We start from the raw sequence: 21,031 nt of genomic DNA on the forward strand, positions 1-21,031 counted from the left end.
GCTGTGATCGGTAACGCGTATATAACACAACAAGTGCCTCACACGGTTAGATCGGTTATCAAGGTTTAAGTGAGTTTGAACGTGGTGTTACAGTCGGTGCACGAGCGATGGGACATGGCATCTACGAGGTAGCGATGAAGTGGGAATTTTTCCGTGCGACCATTTCACGACTGTACCGTGAATATCAGGAATTTGGTAAAACATCAAATCTCCGACATCACTGCGGCCGGTAAAAAATCCTACAAGAACGGGACCAACGACTGCTGAAGAGAATCGTTCAGCGTGACGAAAGGGCAGCTCTTTCGCCAATTTCTGCAGGTGTCAGTGCAGGGCCATCGAGTGTCAGCGTGCGAAACATTCAACGAAACATCATCGATATGGGCTTTCGGAGCCGAAGGCCCACTGATGTACCCTTGATGACTGCATGGCACACAGCTTTACGCCTCGCCTGGGCCCGTCGACACCGACATTGGGCTGTTGATGACTAGAATCATGTTTCCTAGTCGGACGAGTCTCGTTTCAGATTGTATCGAGAGGGTCGACGTGTACGAATATGGAGACAACCTCATGCATCCATGGGCCCTGCATCTCAGCAGGGGATTATTCAAGCTGGTGGAGAGGTGCGTGTGCAGGTGGAGTGATATGGGACTCATGATACGTCTAGTTAGGACTCTGTCAGGTGTCACGTACGTAAGCATTCTGTCTGATTACCTGTATTCATTCATGTCCACTGTACATTCCGACGGACCTGGGCAATTCCAGCACTACAACGCGACACCACATACGTTAGGAATTGCTAGGGATTGGCTCCAGGAGCAATCTTCTGAGTTTAAACACTTCCGCTGGCCCAAATTCACCTGACACGAATATAATTGAGGATAACTTGGATGCCTTGCAACGTGCTGTTCAGAAGAGATCTCCACCTACTCTCACACTTACTGATTTATGGACAGCCCAGCAGGATTCATCGTGTCATTACCCTCCAGTACTACTTTGGACATTATTCGAGTCGTGTTGCGGCACTTCTGCTTGCTGGTGGGGCCTGTACACGATATTAGGCAAGTGTACCAGTTTCTCTGGCTCTTCAGTATAACATCAACTGCACGTACCGTATACCACCTAACATTGGTATGTAGCACCTTCGCCCATGCCACATCGGTACAAAACACTCTGTCCCATGCAACGTTCTTATGATGCACCAGTACACCTCTTGCAGACGGATTCATGTACTGTTGTCGAGCACCACTGAATATTACATTACAAATGAGGACAGAAATTTACGGAAAATTATATGCACATGGGACTATATTTTCATAATATGCTAAATGACGAATGAATTAGGGACTATAATTACAAATAACCTAAATTGGGACGATGACATAGATAATATTGTGGGTAGAGCAAACCAAAGACTGCGATTTATTGGCAGAAAACTTATAAGGTGCAACAGGTCTACTAAAGAGACTGCTTACACCACACTTCTCCGCCCTATTTTGGAGTATTGCTGTGCGGTGTGGGATCCGCATCAGGTGGGACTGACGGATGACATCGAAAAAGTACAAGGAAGGGCAGGTCATTTTTTATTAGCGCTAGATAGAGGAGATAGTGTCACAGACATGATATGTGAATTGGTGTGGCAATCGTTAAAACAAAGGCGTTTTTCGTTGCGACGGTATCTTCTCCTGAAATTTCAATCACCAGGTTTCTTCTCCAGTTCGAAAACATTCTGTTGTCACCCACATACATATGGAGAAATGATCATCACGACAAAATAAGAGAAGTCAGGGTTCGCACAAAAAAATTTAAGTGCTCGTTATCCCGCATGCCGTTCGAGAGTGGCGCCAGTAACTATATTGTGAATAGCAGAGTAATCACGTAGATGTAGATGTAGATGTAAGGCAATGGCAACGAAAATTTTATCCCTGAATCTTACTTATAATATAGTACAGTTGTTATAACAATAATTGTGAAAGCTTAAATTTACATATTAATTGTGCCCAGCTTCATTCGCTAGAGTGATATGCCGTAACAGACTGTACTACCACATTTTCCGGCGTAATTGTCGTTGCACATAACAATAATACTTGCTGAGCACTTGCTGTCAACTTGTAGGCGCTATACAAACTGCAGCCACAGAAAGCAACTATTCGCTACTTGTATTTCGTTATGCACGATCCAGCATAATTCAGCATGAATATTAATGTACATAATTACGAAATGAGACAGAAAAATGATGTTCCATGCCTTTACTATCACTGTATGTGCGACGTGGATCAGAAGAAACGAGAGAGGGAGAGAGAGACATAACGTTTTGTGTGTATTTGTGAGTGTGGATGTGTAATTTAGAGAGAGAGAGAGAGAGAGAGAGAGAGAATGATGTGATACTATTACCAATAGTCACAGAGCCATATGATAAAACGTTGGAAGCTATGATGTTTGAACAAAACTGGACATCGTTTAACGCAGTAACACATGAGTCATTATAAAACACGAAGTATTTTAAGTGTAATGCTACGTGATGTTCTAGATAGTGTTTTGCTCACATTATATTAGTGATGACCACAGAGTTATAAGAATTGTATATAAAATATAATTTAGCAAAGTTTTATTGTTATTGTATTTATTATTTCGTAAGACTGATCATTGCACATCGTTTATTTTTACCGACAGCAAATATGTAACGCAAAACATTTTAAATGAGGATATCAAACATGAATTCTGGGACTGGGAATCCTCAACACACACATACATACAACCACGCTCTTCCTCCCTCCCTCCCTCCCGTCGTTCCTTTCTCTCTCTCTCTCTCTCTCTCTCTCTCTCTTTCTCATTCACACACACACACACACACACACACACACACATACAGACAGAAAGAAACACACACAAACCGTATATAAGATGCTCTTACATTTTATCCTGCCTTTTCTCTCATCCCTTCTTTAGCTGCTTACTGTCATTCCTCTGTCACCTATTCAGTTCCGCACTCCCGTAAAGAAGCCGTCAAACAAGAGATAAGTAAAATGCTTAAGTGGAAAATCATAGAACCGTCCGACTCTCCCTACAGTAGCCCGTTGTTACCTATTTTCAAACACGATGGAAGGGTCAGACTTGTCTTGGACGCAAGGAATATTAATGAAATCATCATTCCAGTATGCACAAGACCAGAACTACTGAAGGAACAACTACACAAATTCCATAGTGTGAGGTTCTTATCCTCAATAGACCTCTGAAGTAGCTATTGGCAGGTGAAACTATCATCATCATCGAGGAAGTACATAGCCTTTATCTTTGCCGGCAGATCCTATCATTTTCGTGTAGTACCTTTCGGTCTCAACATTAGTTCTGGTGGTTTTATTGCAGCACTTGGTCATGTGCTAGGATCAGAGTTACTTGACCAAGTCACCGTCTATGTTGATGATTTACTGATAGCAACGATTTTCTGGGAAGAACATTTAACTCTCGTACAAAAGATCTTTCAAAGATTCTCTGGTTTTGGTGTTACCGCAAATTTACAAAAATCCAAATTTCCCAAGAAAGAAGTCAAATTTTTAGGACATATAATTTCTTCGGAAGGAATCTCACCTGATCCCAGCAAGTTAACAGCAATAGAAAATTGCTCTGTGCCTTGCACTAAAAGGCAACTAAATGGTTTCATTGGATTAGCTTCATTCTTCCGTCGCTTCATTCCAAATCAATCAATGAACAATCCCGCATTGTTAAATTTGCTCAAGAAAAACGTCCACTGGATGTGGACTTCTGAATGCCAAAAAGCCTTTGACAAGATCAAAGAAGCTCTTCTAAAGAGTAACATTTTAAGTCATCCAAACATGAGTTTAGATTTCTGAATTCCTAGCGATGCATCGTTTCAAGGATTAGGTGCATGTTTATTTCAAATAGACAAAACTGATGGGCAGGAGGAAGTCAAAATACTCAGTTTTGTCAGTCGGGTCTTAACCGAATGTGAGAGATCAAATTCGGTAACCGAATTAGAGGGATTAGCCGTTGTGTGGGCTTTTCGCCGCTTTAATTACTATATTTATGGTCACAAAATCAGAGTATACTCAGATCATTAAGCACTGAGCTTCTTACTCTCTTGCAAACTGTATCATCCTCGGGTTACTCGATGGTGTTTATTTCTACAAGAGTATGATTTTGAAATTATTTACGTAAAGGGCAAGAATAACATTATTGCTGATGCATTTTCACGTATGCCGGAAGGATTGCCGGAGCCTACTGAATTAAGAGAACAGATTTCTAATCACAAAATTCTTCTTATGAAAGATTCTCCACATCGGAGTTACTTTTTGCGTCTTTGCCGTCAAATGAATACTGTTCAAGACACAGATCGCTAGAAATTAAACAGCTTCTTCAAAACAACCCTGATCACTCGTTGTCAAAATTTTATAAAGTACACAATGGAGTTTTGTCTCACCGAACTTCTCTGTTGACAAGAAGGTGGTGTGTCTGTATTCCTAAAGATTATGTTGAACATCTCATTTGGTACACTCACCTCTCCTGGGGTCACTATGGCCCAGAAAAATGCAAACGCAATATTTCAACATACTGCTATGTACCTAATCTTCGCAAGAAAGTGCACCAATTATTAAGAAATTGTTCCTTTTGCCAAAAGGCGAAACCTTTCAACTTCTTAAATGCCTTACCTTTAAACCCGATACGTACAGAAAGACCAAACCAAATCGTCAGTTTGGATTATGCAGGTCCACTTCCTCGGGGAAGAGGAGGTGTGAAGTATCTGGTCGTGTTGTTAGATCTTTTTACCAAACACGTGAGACTCTATGCAATGAAGTCATCTAATATACTTCCACTAATTAGACGTATTGAGAAAGACTATTTTCCTCGCTTTGGCAAGCCTGAAGCCATGTTATCTGATAACGCATCAACTTTCGTGGGGAAACGATGGAGAAATTTCCTTGCAACCAACAACATCAGACAAATTTTGATATCCCGGTACCGACCGCAAAACAATCCCACAGAAAGAGTATTCAAAGAGTTCAATCGTTTCATAATACGAACGTATATTCCAAAACAGCAGACACGGTGGATTGATTTCGTCACACCCTTGGAAGAGATTGTTAATAATTTACCTCACACATCAACTGGTTTCACACCATCAGAACTAGTCTCTAAACGACTAGAAGGAAATGAATGGGTAGACCCCTACCACAAAATTACAACACCCTGAAGTAACATTAGACGACAAGTTAAGACATGCTCTCATATCTTTAACCACTCATGCCAACCTAAGAAAAAAGGCGCATGACAAACACATCAGCAAAGTCTTATCGTATCGTATAAATGAACGAATGCTATTTAAGACCCACTTCAAACCATGTTTGATTCATCATAAGAATCGCAAGTGGCAGCACTTGTTTGAAGGACCATATATCATATTAAGAAAGCCGCACATTGGTTGCTATCTATTAGCTGACCCTGTATCTGTACGAATAAAAGGATTGTTTCATCACGCAAACTTGAAGAAATACCGAGTCAACCATTGAAAATATCTGTTAAGTTAAGTTGCTAAAATAAAATATACACACACTATAAGTTGTCATACTATGTGTGAAGTACCAACGTATGTAAGAGTAATGCACAGGACAAACATCCTGTCGACCTGCCGCAACAAGATAAGTAATTTATGTGAGCACCTGAAGTAAGACACATTTATTGTAGGAGAGCAAGATTTGCCTTAGATGTAAGTTAGTTTTAAGTTAATTGAGCCATGAACGGCCACAGCCGAAAGAGCTGACAAATTAATATTATAGTAGGAACGTGCTAAGTGCCACCTGTTACCACTAGTTTTAAGTACAGCAAAGCTTTCTCCTCTTGAATGAAATAAATTAAAATAATTAAAATGATCGTTCAGACCAGAATGATTGCTCGTAGGGAAAAAAAATTGATTAAGGACGCTTACTCTAATGAGGTAAGTGGTATGTTATGCATAAGGAGTGTGTGACAACAAATTTTATGAGACCACATATGAAACGCAGCAGGCAAAAAGCAGCAGCTTAGCCTATAAGAATCAAGTAAGTCAATAACGATCCAGGTAGCAGGAAAGAAGTGCGCAACTCAATTATTTTATTATAATACGGAGATAACCGTAACGCTCATAACCATTTTACGGCACAGTGCAGCTGAAATACTTACAAAGATCATTTATAAATAAACTAATTTAGTACTAGAAATATCTATTTCAAGTCCTCCAGATACGACGATTTTTTTTTTTTTTTTTTTTTTTTTTGGAAAACCAATTTTACGATACATGGAACAGAAGATAGTTAACAGACACAGTTCACTGCTAATGCATGGTTTAAGTAATTTTAGATATGCATAGAAAATTGTTTAGGGAGCTGGATCAGACGACACTGAAACTACTGTATCGATTTAATTATACTATTTGTCATGAAAAACTAAGGTGATAATAACTTATGTTAAGCTCATCATATCATACGTCATTAACACTGTGTCTTCAAATCTCTTCACTCCATAAAAGTCTTTTGTGTTTTCCTCTAACCAGTATCCTTACCATCCTACCTTATCCAGTAGAGAAGTGAATTTTACGAGCTGGTTGCATGATTGATACATACAGGCTATATAAATGGATAGTCGTGACACATTGGTTGTCGACGGGCTATGTTTATTCTCCGCAAATTGCGAGTTCATTTAAGATTTGTTATGTGCAAGCTTCCCAATTTCCCTAATGGTAGTTTGAACACGAACTATTCATCACGTAAACGAAGCCACATTGACTGTGTCTTCAAACTAATGACGTAATAGAGAGAAAATAAAAGAGCTGAACTTGAGAAAAGAGTAACTATTGTAAAAAGAAAAGAATAACAAGATTTCGATCAAAGTGTAAACCTAAAGATCCTAGGAAGCACAAACTACGAAGAAGAGACACGCTTTTCGTCAGGCCTTGTAGTCACAGAGACTAAATATTTCTATGTAAATAATTTTTAGACGTGATATGTATACTAAATGTTAACTGTACTTTGTAGTAATAATGCAGTCAGTAATATATGGTCACGTATATGCTGCTGCGTGTGAACCGACTATAGACAAGTGATTAATGGACACGTATAAAAGTGGTGCGTGTGAACCTTAACATGACGACCAAATAAATGTGAACACGGATTAATAATAACGTGTGAACTGAAAAGGTGATAACTCCAAGGACACATGTGAAATACCATGTGTGGAGTAATGTTATAAGTACTTCTACCACGAAACCACGATATAGAAAGCCGAAGAGTGAAAGTGAATAAGTGTTGTACTTACCACAAACGGTACTGTACGCCTTTCCACGGACACATTCTCCGAAACAGATGCGGGAGTCGCCGCATCTGGCTGCTTCCGTAATCCAGAGTCGATGAAAAACTGTGTAAAAACTCACACCAAACGCTCTGCTTCTCGCAGAATACTGCTGCTAGCGTTGTGGAACTGTCAAGTTATTATCACGTGGTTGTGACCAACGGACGTAACACTGTGTATGCTGAGCGCTCAACAGTCAATTTTTCTTTGGACAACGAGCGCGGATGCCAAATGTGTTTTGAAATGCATTCAAAATAAAATATGATGAAGCAATGAATTAAGCACTCATGTACCTTGTGAAATTATAAAGACACTAATCGGAAGACTCTTAGGCTCGATTTTGACAATTGCTACCGAATTTACTGGCCAGGCCGAATAATGACGAAAACGTGTAGAACCAAATAAAACCAGAAAAATAGGTAAGTATGAGAACGAAGCATTCCTAAGAGAATGAGACATTATGTACATAAACAATTGTTATCCTTACCTGATCCAATTTTCTTTTAGACTAAGTTATTAGTAAGTAAGCACATTCTAATACAGATTTTTTTCTGTATTTCTCATGTACGAAAACATAAATGGAAGCACGAACATGTGTCAAGTGAAATAGAGACCGCCACCATGCGGCTCAACATGTTGCAGAACCAGTCTTCCAGTTCCTGACGCACGACGTATTTCCGACGCAACATCACACCCCGACAACTACTCCAACTTCCACAGTGAAAGTGATGCCCTACTTTTCCTCCACTGTGAAAGTGTAATCAATTTCCCCACTCAAGTGCAGTGCTATCATTTATACCCGAAGTTCTACCACTCCCAGTGCAACTCATGCCTACCTAAGTGTAGGGAAACATTTTTTTTTTTTTTTTTTTTTTTTTTTGCAGGTCATGAAAGCCACAAATAAGTGCTACGTATTTACTGCACGAAATCTTCGACGAAACAACGACAAAAATATTCCTGTAATATGTCATTGTAAAACAAGAATGTCAATTTTTTTAACATATTTTTTCCACGAGTGCACACAGCACCCAAACTTCCTGCGAAGTCAAGTAATTTTATTTCTTTGTTATTTTTTAGTATTTATTATGCCATGTATAATGTATCTATGTATGTGTATCTTTATCTTAGTTTCATTATCTTTTACCGAGAAATGAACATTTGTTATCCTTGTAGAATACATTAGAATGAGCACAGTTCAAATGTCATGTAGTTACCCTATGGACAAATTACTATCAATTTCAGTCGTACGAATATAATTACCTGATACTCTGTATGTTAACCACATTGCCTGATGTAGTGTGTAAAATCTATTGTAAAGAATTTTTGCAAGTAATAATAACTTGCAATAATATCACGACTACGCGTGAGTCGCGATGATCCTGACGGAGTCATCGCTCCTCACGCGGGAAGCAATGTGATATTATTGGATTTCAGACATTTTTCATATCAGAAAAGGACAGCCATCGAGCTCAAGTTTGTAATTATACTAAGCACGACATCGCGAGAGTACAGAAACGAAATCTGTTTATAACGTGCGCCTATACCAAGACGCGCGGCCAGCGTTTAAAAGGTACTTTTAAACACTATGACTCGCTGGGCGCAGATATTTAAAATCATTGCGCAGCGCTTGATAGCAAAAAGCTGCGAAACAGAAGAAAGAACAATTTGTCATTTGTTAGGAAAATTCTAGAGTCTTTATAGTTAGTTGTACTTCTGGTCGCCGATATGTTAGCATGTACTTCATTACGTTTGATGTTTGGTCGCCGACTTGTCAAGACGTGTTGTGTAGCACCGCTACAAGTTATATTTCATTTAGTGTGAAAAACCACTTTCTCACCAAGAAAAAAAAACTTTTGTAAACCTTGTGACGATAAAAAATACTTACGCGCACGCCAGGACATTTAATTTTTACAAAATATCACACATACAAAAGCAGCAATTGTTGGACTGCTCCATGTATGAGAAAAACATAAAAACGTAAGTTTTGTATTCATTGGAAATTTGTTAACGTTTATAGTTTAACGCCTTTGTTCTTTGAGAATATAGAGGGTGTTACAAAAAAGTACGGCCAAACTTTCAGGAAACATTCCTCACACACAAATAAAGAAAGTGCGTTATGTGGACATGTGTCCGGAAACGCTTAATTTCCATGTTAGAGCTCATTTTAGTTTCATCCACCTACGCTCAATGGAGCACGTTATCATGATTTCATACGGGATACTCTACCTGTGCTGCTAGAACATGTGCCTTTACAAGTACGACACAACATGTGGTTCATGCACGATGGAGCTCCTGCACATTTCAGCCGAAGTGTTCGTACGCTTCTCAACAACAGATTCGGTGACCGATGGATTGGTAGAGGCGGACCAATTCCATGGCCTCCACGCTCTCCTGACCTCAACCCTCTTGACTTTCATTTATGGCGGCATTTGAAAGGTCTTGTCTACGCAACCCCGGTAACAAATGTAGAGACTCTTCGTGCTTGTATTGTGGACGGCTGTGATACAATACGCCATTCTCCAGGGCTGCATCAGCGCATCAGGGATTCATTGCGACGGAGGGTGGATGCATGTATCCTCACTAACGGAGGACATTTTGAACATTTCCTGTAACAAAGTGTTTGAAGTCACGCTGGTATGTTCTGTTGCTGTGTGTTTCCATTCCATGATTAATGTGATTAGAAGAGAAGTAATAAAAAGAGCTCTAACATGGAAAGTAAGCGTTTCCAGATACATGTTCAAATAACGTATTTTCTTTCTTTGTGTGTGAGGAATGTTTCCTGAAAGTTTGGCACTACCTTTTTGTAACACCCTGTATTGATACTTCACTGTACAGAAAATATATGCTTATTCTTTTCTTTAAATTAACCACAAATAATGTTAAGTTTAAATGAACTTTGTTACAGGTTCGCTCTTTATCGCGGTGTCTGGATTGTATTTGGGAGACCATTAATGTGTCCAATTTCCGATCTGACTACTTTTTTTACAAAGTTTCACTGTTTTGCAATCATTTCCAATTTTATTATTATTCAAATAGGTCCCTTGGTAATTTCATTGAAGAGTATGATTGCGTGAAAGCAATCCGGGTTAAGAGGTCACTTGAGAAACTATTTTCGCGCAATCAATCTGTACGTCTCCTGAACACAATCGAGAACCAACGCATCGGCGATCATTCATAAATTTTTCTCTCTGTCCAAGTCGTACCAAAAAACGGCCAAGGAGAACTGCCGTGAGTACGCAATCTAGTGTCAAAGGTTGCATTCTTTATCTTGTCGGCAAACATTGCCACAAATTATCATCATCAATGCTATATTTGGTTAAATGTGAAAAGCAAAACCTTTTAACGCTGGATAAACATGAGCCGAATCTTTCGTTAGTTGGTTTTACTTTATTTCCCAAGAGTTCTGTTAAAGAACATTTCTTTTTGTTTGTAGTGGACATTTTATTTTCAACTTCCATTTATAGAGGAAAAAATTTATTAGACTTGTAAAATACACTCCTGGAAATTGAAATAAGAACACCGTGAATTCATTGTCCCAGGAAGGGGAAACTTTATTGACACATTCCTGGGGTCAGATACATCACATGATCACACTGACAGAACCACAGGCACATAGACACAGGCAACAGAGCATGCACAATGTCGGCACTAGTACAGTCTATATCCACCTTTCGCAGCAATGCAGGCTGCTATTCTCCCATGGAGACGATCGTAGAGATGCTGGATGTAGTCCTGTGGAACGGCTTGCCATGCCATTTCCACCTGGCGCCTCAGTTGGACCAGCGTTCGTGCTGGACGTGCAGACCGCGTGAGACGACGCTTCATCCAGTCCCAAACATGCTCAATGGGGGACAGATCCGGAGATCTTGCTGGCCAGGGTAGTTGACTTACGCCTTCTAGAGCACGTTGGGTGGCACGGGATACATGCGGACGAGCATTGTCCTGTTGGAACAGCAAGTTCCCTTGCCGGTCTAGGAATGGTACAACGATGGGTTCGATGACGGTTTGGATGTACCGTGCACTATTCAGTGTCCCCTCGGCGATCACCAGTGGTGTACGGCCAGTGTAGGAGATCGCTCCCCACACCATGATGCCGGGTGTTGGCCCTGTGTGCCTCGGTCGTATGCAGTCCTGATTGTGGCGCTCACCTGCACGGCGCCAAACACGCATACGACCATCATTGGCACCAAGGCAGAAGCGACTCTCATCGCTGAAGACGACACGTCTCCATTCGTCCCTCCATTCATGCCTGTCGCGACACCACTGGAGGCGGGCTGCACGATGTTGGGGCGTGAGCGGAAGACGGCCTAACGGTGTGCGGGACCGTAGCCCAGCTTCATGGAGACGGTTGCGAATGGTCCTCGCCGATACCCCAGGAGCAACAGTGTCCCTAATTTGCTGGGAAGTGGCGGTGCGGTCCCCTACGGCACTGCGTAGGATCCTACGGTCTTGGCGTGCATCCGTGCGTCGCTGCGGTCCGGTCCCAGGTCGACGGGCCCGTGCACCTTCCGCCGACCACTGGCGACAACATCGATGTACTGTGGAGACCTCACGCCCCACGTGTTGAGCAATTCGGCGGTACGTCCACGCGGCCTCCCGCATGCCCACTATACGCCCTCGCTCAAAGTCCGTCAACTGCACATACGGTTCACGTCCACGCTGTCGCGGCATGCTATCAGTGTTAAAGACTGCGATGGAGCTCCGTATGCCACGGCAAACTGGCTGACACTGACGGCGGCGGTGCACAAATGCTGCGCAGCTAGCGCCATTCGACGGCCAACACCGCGGTTCCTGGTGTGTCCGCTGTGCCGTGCATGTGATCATTGCTTGTACAGCCCTCTCGCAGTGTCCGGAGCAAGTATGGTGGGTCTGACACACCGGTGTCAATGTGTTCTTTTTTCCATTTCCAGGAGTGTAGTAGTTACAAGTAAAGATGTAATATTGTTAATAAAACGACATAAAATTTGTTTTGAAAAAGTAGTTGAAACCTGGTTGTTGAAAGTATAGTGATTTGCTTTTCTTACATATATGAATGTATGATTAAAAAAAGTATTGACGAATTTTATAAAGAGAAATATCGAACAGGTGGATATAGATATGTATGTAAAGAATGCTGTAAGGAACGTAATAAATCTGTAAATAAATCTTCCTTCAAAAGACGTTTACAAACAACAGCTCAAAATAATCTTATGGCTGCTAAAGCGGAAAGTAAATAATTATATATACTTCTTCTCTTTATAAAGAGAAATATCGAACAGGTGGATATAGATATGTATGTAAAGAATGCTGTAAGGAACGTAATAAAATTAAAGTTCCTTGTAAATGTGGTAGAACTGTAAATAAATCTTCCTTCAAAAGACGTTTACAAACAATAGCTCAAAATAATCTTATGGCTGCTAAAGCGGAAAGTAAATAATTATATATACTTCTTATTTAATATAATTCTTAAAAATCACGTTTTTCACAAAAGTCGAAAATAGGACATTTTTTGGGACTAAGAGAATGTTATTGTAGTTAATTACCGACTTTATTTATTTACATTACTTTCACCTATGGGAAATGATTTTTATTATAGTTATTATTATATTATATTATTATTAGGTAAAAGTGATAGTAGGATGTTTTTGTAGGTTCTGGATCACTAGATCAATCTTACGAAAAATAAAAAATTGCGAATGTTAACGAGTAATTTTTTATTTTTTATAAGACTGGTCTAGTGTTCCAGAACCTACAAAAACATCCTACTCCAGTCAACTGCTGTTTGTGTATGAGAAATCGGTTGGAAACTTTCCTCATGTCAGCACGTTGTAGGTTTCGCCACAGGCGCCAACTTTGTGTGAATGCTCTGAAAAGCTAATCATTTGCATTTCACAGCATCTTCTTCATGTCGGTTAAATTTCGCGTCTGAAGCACGTTATCTTCGTGGTGTAGCAATTTTTTGGCCAGTAGTGTAAATGCTTTTTAATGCTTATATTAAACTGACCTTGACCTTGAAACTACTAAGGTCTCCATAAAAGTACATAAAAGCTTTGCTTGATGTGCTTTTCAACAAATAATTTAGAGCGTACAGTTCAAATGCCTCTCTGAGATGAAGAGGTTAGAGCAAGACAGAAATTCGTGATGGGTCGCATCATACCAATCAGAACACTGATGATACCGAAAAAAATGTTAAAACAAACTACTGGCCATCGTGTGTGTGTCTTAAACTGCTATGCAGGAGTGTGTACGTTCGTGGTCGCTGTCCATCCGGCAGGAATATGCTGACTGAGGCAGCGACTTGTGGGGCGGCGGATGAGTTTGTAACAATAATTTAATTAATTGCTGGATATATGCTTGCGTGTTGAATCAGTTTCTGGCTTTTAGAATGTTGTTAATGCTGTCTTTCGCCGTTCTCAACACTGGCTCTCTATTTACTTCTTGGCACCCAGAAAGTGATTTAATAAAACATGGAGCCAGTATTTAGAGATCCTAGTGCCCACTTCAATTGAGATACCATTATAGCTGCAGCTTATAGCTCTGAGGAATTAGGAGATTGTCCGGGATTTCTAATCAAAAACAGTTTTCCAAAATAGTTTAGTATATTCTGAAATTCACTGATAAAAAACACAAGTATCCCTACAACCTAACTAACAGAGCAGTTCAGAGTCTAATGCGCTGATGCAACTATAAATGTCCGAATTAAATGTTAAAAGAATGCTCGCCATAATTTGATGAAAATATTTCATCAAACGCCACGCTAAATTTTTGGTAGAATGTCTGTCCCGCGACGGCACGTGAAAATACGACAATACGCAAACTGAAGCTAGTTAATGAAAATCATCCCAGAATTAACACTTCACATAAAATGTCTTCATGGTTCCGCGTATCTCTAGTAACTTAATACGGCACCCGAGGCTGTTTGTAGCAGATACACTGATGCGACGCGACTACCGACACAGATGGCGTGTCATTCAGCGTCTGGAGAGAACTGGGGCCTTGCTTCCTCGCGCAGTGTTCTTATATACAAAGCCGCGGTGCGGACGGCGAAGGGAACGCCTGATCTTTTCGGCTCTCTCGACTAGCCGCTGGGCTAGTAACGCACCACTTCAAGTTACATAATAATTTATAGCTTCTTTTGCTTATGGCCGATGAAGCTTTTAATTTAAACGTGCATTCAGCACGCAGGTAAGTATTGATAATAAAATTTTGACGTGGCTAAGTTAAATACTTTGGGCGAGAGAATTAATTAAATTACACTGCACGCAGTAGATGAGCTCTGAACTGCCGCTTTTGAGATCCGCTATCGCTATAATTTTATAGGTATTAAAAAGAAACTTTACACATTTTCATAGTCATAGCGGACCTCCAACCTATTTAAATCTAAATATCCTAGCCTTATTTATTAGCCTACTTAATCTATCTTGCTTCCTTCAGTTTTGAGACGAAAACCACAAAATCATGAATTTCCACTAAAATCTTAATTTGTGAAATCCAAAAGTACTGTTTTTATTAAATCATTATGAAGGATGAATCTAAATATAAATTTTGAAGTCTCTAGCTCTTTTCTGTTGCGCCAATTATTTTTTCAGAAAAATGTCCAAATTTCGAAAATGGCTGAAGTTATCGAACTGATATTTAACACACATTAATGTAGTATTATTTCTGACATGCTAGAAAAGTTTTAGGTCATTTGCTTGATTTTTAAGGTATTGCGCAACATTTATGACGTCAGAGCTAGTTACAGCAGACTGGTTGGCACACAATGGAAACTGATGTGAATTTACTACAGCGTGAGTAGGCTGCTTTCCTACATCACCCTCTACTTAAATTTTTTGTTTATGAATGTTAATGAATGAGAAAAAAAATTTAATTACAAAAAGGGAAGCAAGAGTACAGTTTAACTCCCTACGAAAAATCAAAATTGAAATATAAACCTGTAGAAACATTAAAGAAAACTGATTACCTACATTAATTATTTAAATTGTAGGCATGTTCACTGCCTTTTAACCAATGTCGTTACTCAAAATTTTAAGCAAAGTCAATGAAATATTTTGGCATACATATTGCCTTAGACAAACAAACACATACAAATTGAAAAATTATGAAAATCTTAGATCCATTAAATACATGAAATACACTTTTCCATACACAAATTCAAAGAAAATAACATGAAACATAAACAGATGATTATTTCTTAGCAGTCTATTCTAAACCTGAAAGAAAAGTTCACAAATAATTTTTACACACGTGGTTATAGCCGCTTTGGCTGGCGTCCTACACTTCCATTCACAAGGGTAGAGGAGGGGAAGTTGCTATGGTGTGCGTCCTTCACGTTCTCTCTAAATTACATGGGGGAAAGGGGAGGGGTCACTGTGAGTTGTGTCCAAGTCACTCCACGCTTTCACACAGCTACCAGGCTGCCATTATCTGGTTTGTCCTGTAGAACAAACAAAAAGAGTGCCTCAGACTCTGTTCACTTAATATCTATGGGTGGGTCACAATGAAATGGGGATATATACATTTTATCCTTCAATATTTTCCTGGAACAAAGTTAACAGAACTTTTTCAATTTTACTCTCGTGGTTACTTAACTGTCATAAAATCGTTAAACAAATGGCTCAAAACGCCTTTAGTCATGTATTAGAGAAAATTTATGCTCCTAAGGCATACAATCATAAATCATATTTAATCTGAATTTATTATTTCTGGGCCGGAACACTGAACCAATGCTCGGTACATTCCTGACAAATCTGCATTTTATTTACTTAACTGACTCATTTTTGATTACCTTATTCTTAGAGATTGTATGAGTATGATTAGTGGTTGTTTTCTCAGCTTCGTTGTACATGTGAGTAACTTTTGGTAGTAGTACAGTTGTGAGTGTTCAAAACACACTACGTTTAGTTGACTACTAAATCCACCTATCGGTCCTCTGCTGTTACCAGTTCCACATTTGCAATTAGGTACTTACTTACTTTGAAGTGTATTTATGCTGAGCTAAAATAATGTTTCACGTCTGTCAGTATGTTATTTATTTACTTTGCTAGTGTGTGAACTTATTTAACACTCACTGTATTAATATTTAAAGCATAGGATAGCACATTTCTTTCATATTCATAGTGTATTGCAGCTGATTAGTTTGCTCACGTGGCAATCCATTTCCACTCGATCGGACGCTGAAACCTCAGGTAGTCTCTCTCAGACCTACCACTAAAGTGCATCAATTAATTATGGACGAGCGTAATGCTAAATTCCTTAAACCTATAGGACACCATGAGCTGCTCTGTCTCATCTAACATAAGGGTACATATGGTCGCATTCACGCCTCCAACTCATAACCTCAATACGTGTAGGTGTATCCTGTCACACACTACACTAAATTAATGGCCAGCTCCAACCTTATAAATACTTCAGGGACGTGTCCTTCACGTCTCAACCACAAACACTGCTCAATTCTATTACACTGCCTTTCCTTGCTATACCAGGTGAGTTTATCCTAACAACTTATCTGCATATTTTTCATAACACTAAGCAATCTCTCTTATTATTAATTAGTTAGCTCTACAGCATACACTAGGTTTCACTACCACTTCAGATCCTGCTTGTACATGAATTAATATATCTTTTTAAATTACTGTTGGTGGACCATTTCCAATACAACAACACTTTGTACTTACTATATTACCAGGGTGCTATACATACTTGTTACTCAAATACATTTTATCTCTTAATTACGTCGTACTTCTCTATTATTTGTCACTATTAGGTTTGTCACATTAGGTATTTTTTTCTTCACTAATCGGTGGATAGAATGGTTACATAACTCATGGCTTGATAGCCATGACGGAAAATTTTAGTATTTGGAAAGAAAAGGTCGAAATTTTTGAGGACAGGAAAGAGGAAGAATAAGTGAGACCTGAAAGGGAAAGAAGATCTCACACAGCTGGGACTGCACAGCTGCCACACTGTGTAGAGGTTACAGAACAACCTCCTCCCTACAGCATTCATTAGTTTAATGCTGTATTGATAACCATACCGGAAAATTTAATGTATGAAAGAAGAGGTCGAAATTTTTGAGGATAGGAAAGATGAAGAATGAGTGAGACCTGAAATGGAAAGAAGATCTCACACAGCTGCGACTGCACAGCTGCCACACTGTGTAGAGGTTACAGAACAACCTCCTCCCTACAGCATTCATTAGCTTAATGCTGTAAAGAAGAGTTAGAAATTTTAGGTGGATAGAAAAGATGAAGAGTGAGTGAGACCTGAAATGGAAAGAAGATCTCACACAGCTGGGACTACACAGCTGCCACACTGTGTAGAGGTTACAGAACAACCTCCTCCCTACAGCATTCATTGGCTTAATGCTGGCTTGATAGTCATAACGGAAAATTTTAGTATTTGGAAAGAAAAGGTCGAAATTTTTGTGGATAGGAAAGATGTAGAATGAGTGAGATCTGAAATGGGAAAGAAGATCTCACACAGATGGGACTGCACAGCTGCCACACTGTGTAGAGGTTAAAGAACAACCTCCTCCCTACAGCATTCATTGGCTTAATACTGTAAAGAAGAGTTAGAAATTTTAGGTGGATAGAAAAGATGAAGAGTGAGTGAGACCTGAAAAGGAAAGAAGATCTCACACAGCTGGGACTGTACAGCTGCCACACTGTGTAGAGGTTACAGAACAACCTCCTCCCTACAGCAGTCATTCATAACCTTTGACCACGCCCCATCGATCTGAAAATACTTTATGATGCCTTTTTTGAACCTGTCTCAGTTCTTCCTTTTGACTGTCTGAAATCTTATCGATTTCCTGCAATTTAGCATCTATTTAGTCCAAAATAATTGCTTCTTCTTCTTCTGTGTTCAGCTTACTGTTACTAAGATTAACACCTTCGTCCCAATACCTCCTATTTTTCAGAACTCGCATAGGCAGCTCCCAAGTTTCATCATCAGTTACTACATGTTTATCACTAAAAGGTACTATAATTACTCCGGTTATTGGCAAGACCATTCTTAACTGGCTTTTTTCAAAGTCAACAACACTCTGATATTTTGACAAGAAATCTATGCCAATTAAAACCTCAATACTGAGATTGTTTACAATTAAACATGGATGATCAATTAAATTACCATTTATGTTAAAGGGCAGTAAAGCTTCTTGCTTTACCGTTTTTGACACCTTGCCAGTAGCACAAATTATTCTTAGTTCTGATACTCTCATTACTGTAAGCTTGTCTTTACCAGGTAATGCATCAAAGATGGACTGAGATATTGCACTCACCTCACTTCCACTGTCTAAGAGACAACGTACATTGATACCCAACATATTCACTATTATTATAGGGTGGCTTATTCTAGGTTGTATAGGTGGTTCCTCAAATTCATCTAGTAGGTCCTTTTGGATATGCCTCCAACTAAAGTGATCGACATCTGTCTTCATTACATTTAGGTTATAGTGTGTAGGGGTTTCCTGAATTACATTTTCAGCTGCCTTTTCCAGTCGGTCTATTAATTTTAAATCGAAACACTGCACGACTTCATTACATTTAGTTTGCTGAACATGACCCAAATTACTGTAGTCTGAGCTATTCTGCGCCTCCAGACCGGGCATAACATTAGTTACAGCTAAACCACTTTCACCATTATCGTCGGTTTCCTTCTCAAGTGACAACTGGTCACAGCTACTGGGTTCATCGACCCCAAACTGCCTACCCTCTACATTCCCACTTATCTCCTGTCCTAAATCTATTAGTACATTATCAACATCCTGTACAGGCACTTTAGATAAGAGCACATCATTCTCATCGTAAATATAAGCATGAATTTCTTCTGCTTCTTCACCTGACAATTCCGTATTTTGTAGCTCGTCCCTATCGTTACACAGCTGCGCCTTCTCTTTCTCTTCCCACTTAGAAAGCGTTTCTAACACGGTATCTATCAAATACTGTGAGTGATCTAATATTTCTGTTGTATCCTTAGATGCTACCGACACTTCATCCATCTGTTCAGTTTGAGTATCCTGATCTGTCTTACCAATTCCCGTAACTACTGGCTTAGAAAAAGTAACCGCCTGGTGAGCGCCAGTGTCCTCATAGACGGGAACTAGTTTTCCTGCCTCGGCCTACTACTGTTTCCTTTATTTTCATTGTAGTTGACTGGCACAGCATTACTTTCCGTACTGTTGTTTACATGCATATTTCTGTTTGGAACAAAATTATTATCCCTTGGACGCCATTGTTGGTTCTGATAATTATTTCCCCAATTCCTACCTCTCTTAGGATGGCGAACACCTACTGTTCTGATGTTTACATTGCCATTTTGCTCGTTCCTAAAATTACTATTATTGTTATTGGCATTTCGGTTATATCGTACTTGCTCCTCATTGGCCGCAACGCGTTCTACACGTTCCAAATACTCAATGAAACGATCCAGATTGTCTCTAGGGGAGGATATAATTCTCGTTTGCCAATACCATGGCAGTTTGGCTTCAAGACCTAGTATAATCATTTCTGGTTTTAGCTTTTCCGCCAAATGTGACAAACGTGAGCTCCATGACCTAGCAAACTCTTTAATTGATTCCTTGCCTGCATTGAAGCGTTTTCCACTCCAAAATTCTCTCAACACTTCATTTTGCTTATTGCTAGACCAATACTCATTAATAAAAGCTGTTTTAAATTCCGCTAATGTTTTACACTTTAACATAACATCAGCTGACCAACGCATGGCGTCACCTGCTAAATGGCTTCTAATAAAGGAGAATTTCTCTCGTTCAGACCAAGTTGGTGGAATCACATCTTCAAAATCGTTCCAGAAATCTAGCGGGTGGATATTTTTATCTGGATCGAACCGCAAGAACTGCCGACACCCGATAAAAGCGGCGTTTGCAGCTACAACTTGTTGTACATTACTATTACCAGAAGTTACTGAAGCTACTTTACTCTCAATGTTAGCAATGTTAGTACTGATATTTTCTACTTTCATTTCAACATTATCTACTCTTTGTACAATATGAGTAGTGTCAGTTTTGATTGCTTCTACTTCTGCTTGACATATGTTTACTTTTATATTAGCATCTTTAAATCTATCTGAGCACAGTTCAGATTCCGCCTCGATCTTTTCTGTTAACTTGTGCTCCAGCTTCGCATCTTCCATTTGGAAGTCTTTGCGAACCTCAGCGACTTCGGATTTAACTGTTTTATACATTTCAGAAAACTGTTGAGCAACCTTTTTCTTAATATTCTCATGGTTGTAATCAATTTTATAATTCAAACTGTCTAGATCCTCTTTCAACTTATTGCAATCAGCCTTGAAGGTATCGTCCATTACCTCCAATCGTTTATTAAAATTAGTTTGACTGGCCACAATCCTGTTATTTACCTCAATTATATCCGATTTTAATTCAGCATTATTGGATTCTAATTTATTGTTCATTGCCTCAATTATATCAGATTTTAAATCAGCTGTCATTTTTGCATTACTGGCAGCTATTGCTTGTAATATAACATTTAAGTCAACAGCCCCAGCATCTTTGGGTTGCTCACTAGCTGGCTTTTTATCACACTCAGGTGACGAAAAACTAGCTCCAACACCAGAATCATCAAAACTAAATGAAACTTCTGATTGATTAGTCATTTCTAACTTCTCCTTCTTAAATTCTACCATCTCTGATGACTGTTTCATTTTTAATTCATCAGAGAAACTATCATCCAATAAA

This window comes from Schistocerca serialis, chromosome 1 (genome assembly GCF_023864345.2).
Source record: "Schistocerca serialis cubense isolate TAMUIC-IGC-003099 chromosome 1, iqSchSeri2.2, whole genome shotgun sequence".
Classification (NCBI taxonomy): Eukaryota; Metazoa; Arthropoda; class Insecta; order Orthoptera; family Acrididae; genus Schistocerca; species Schistocerca serialis.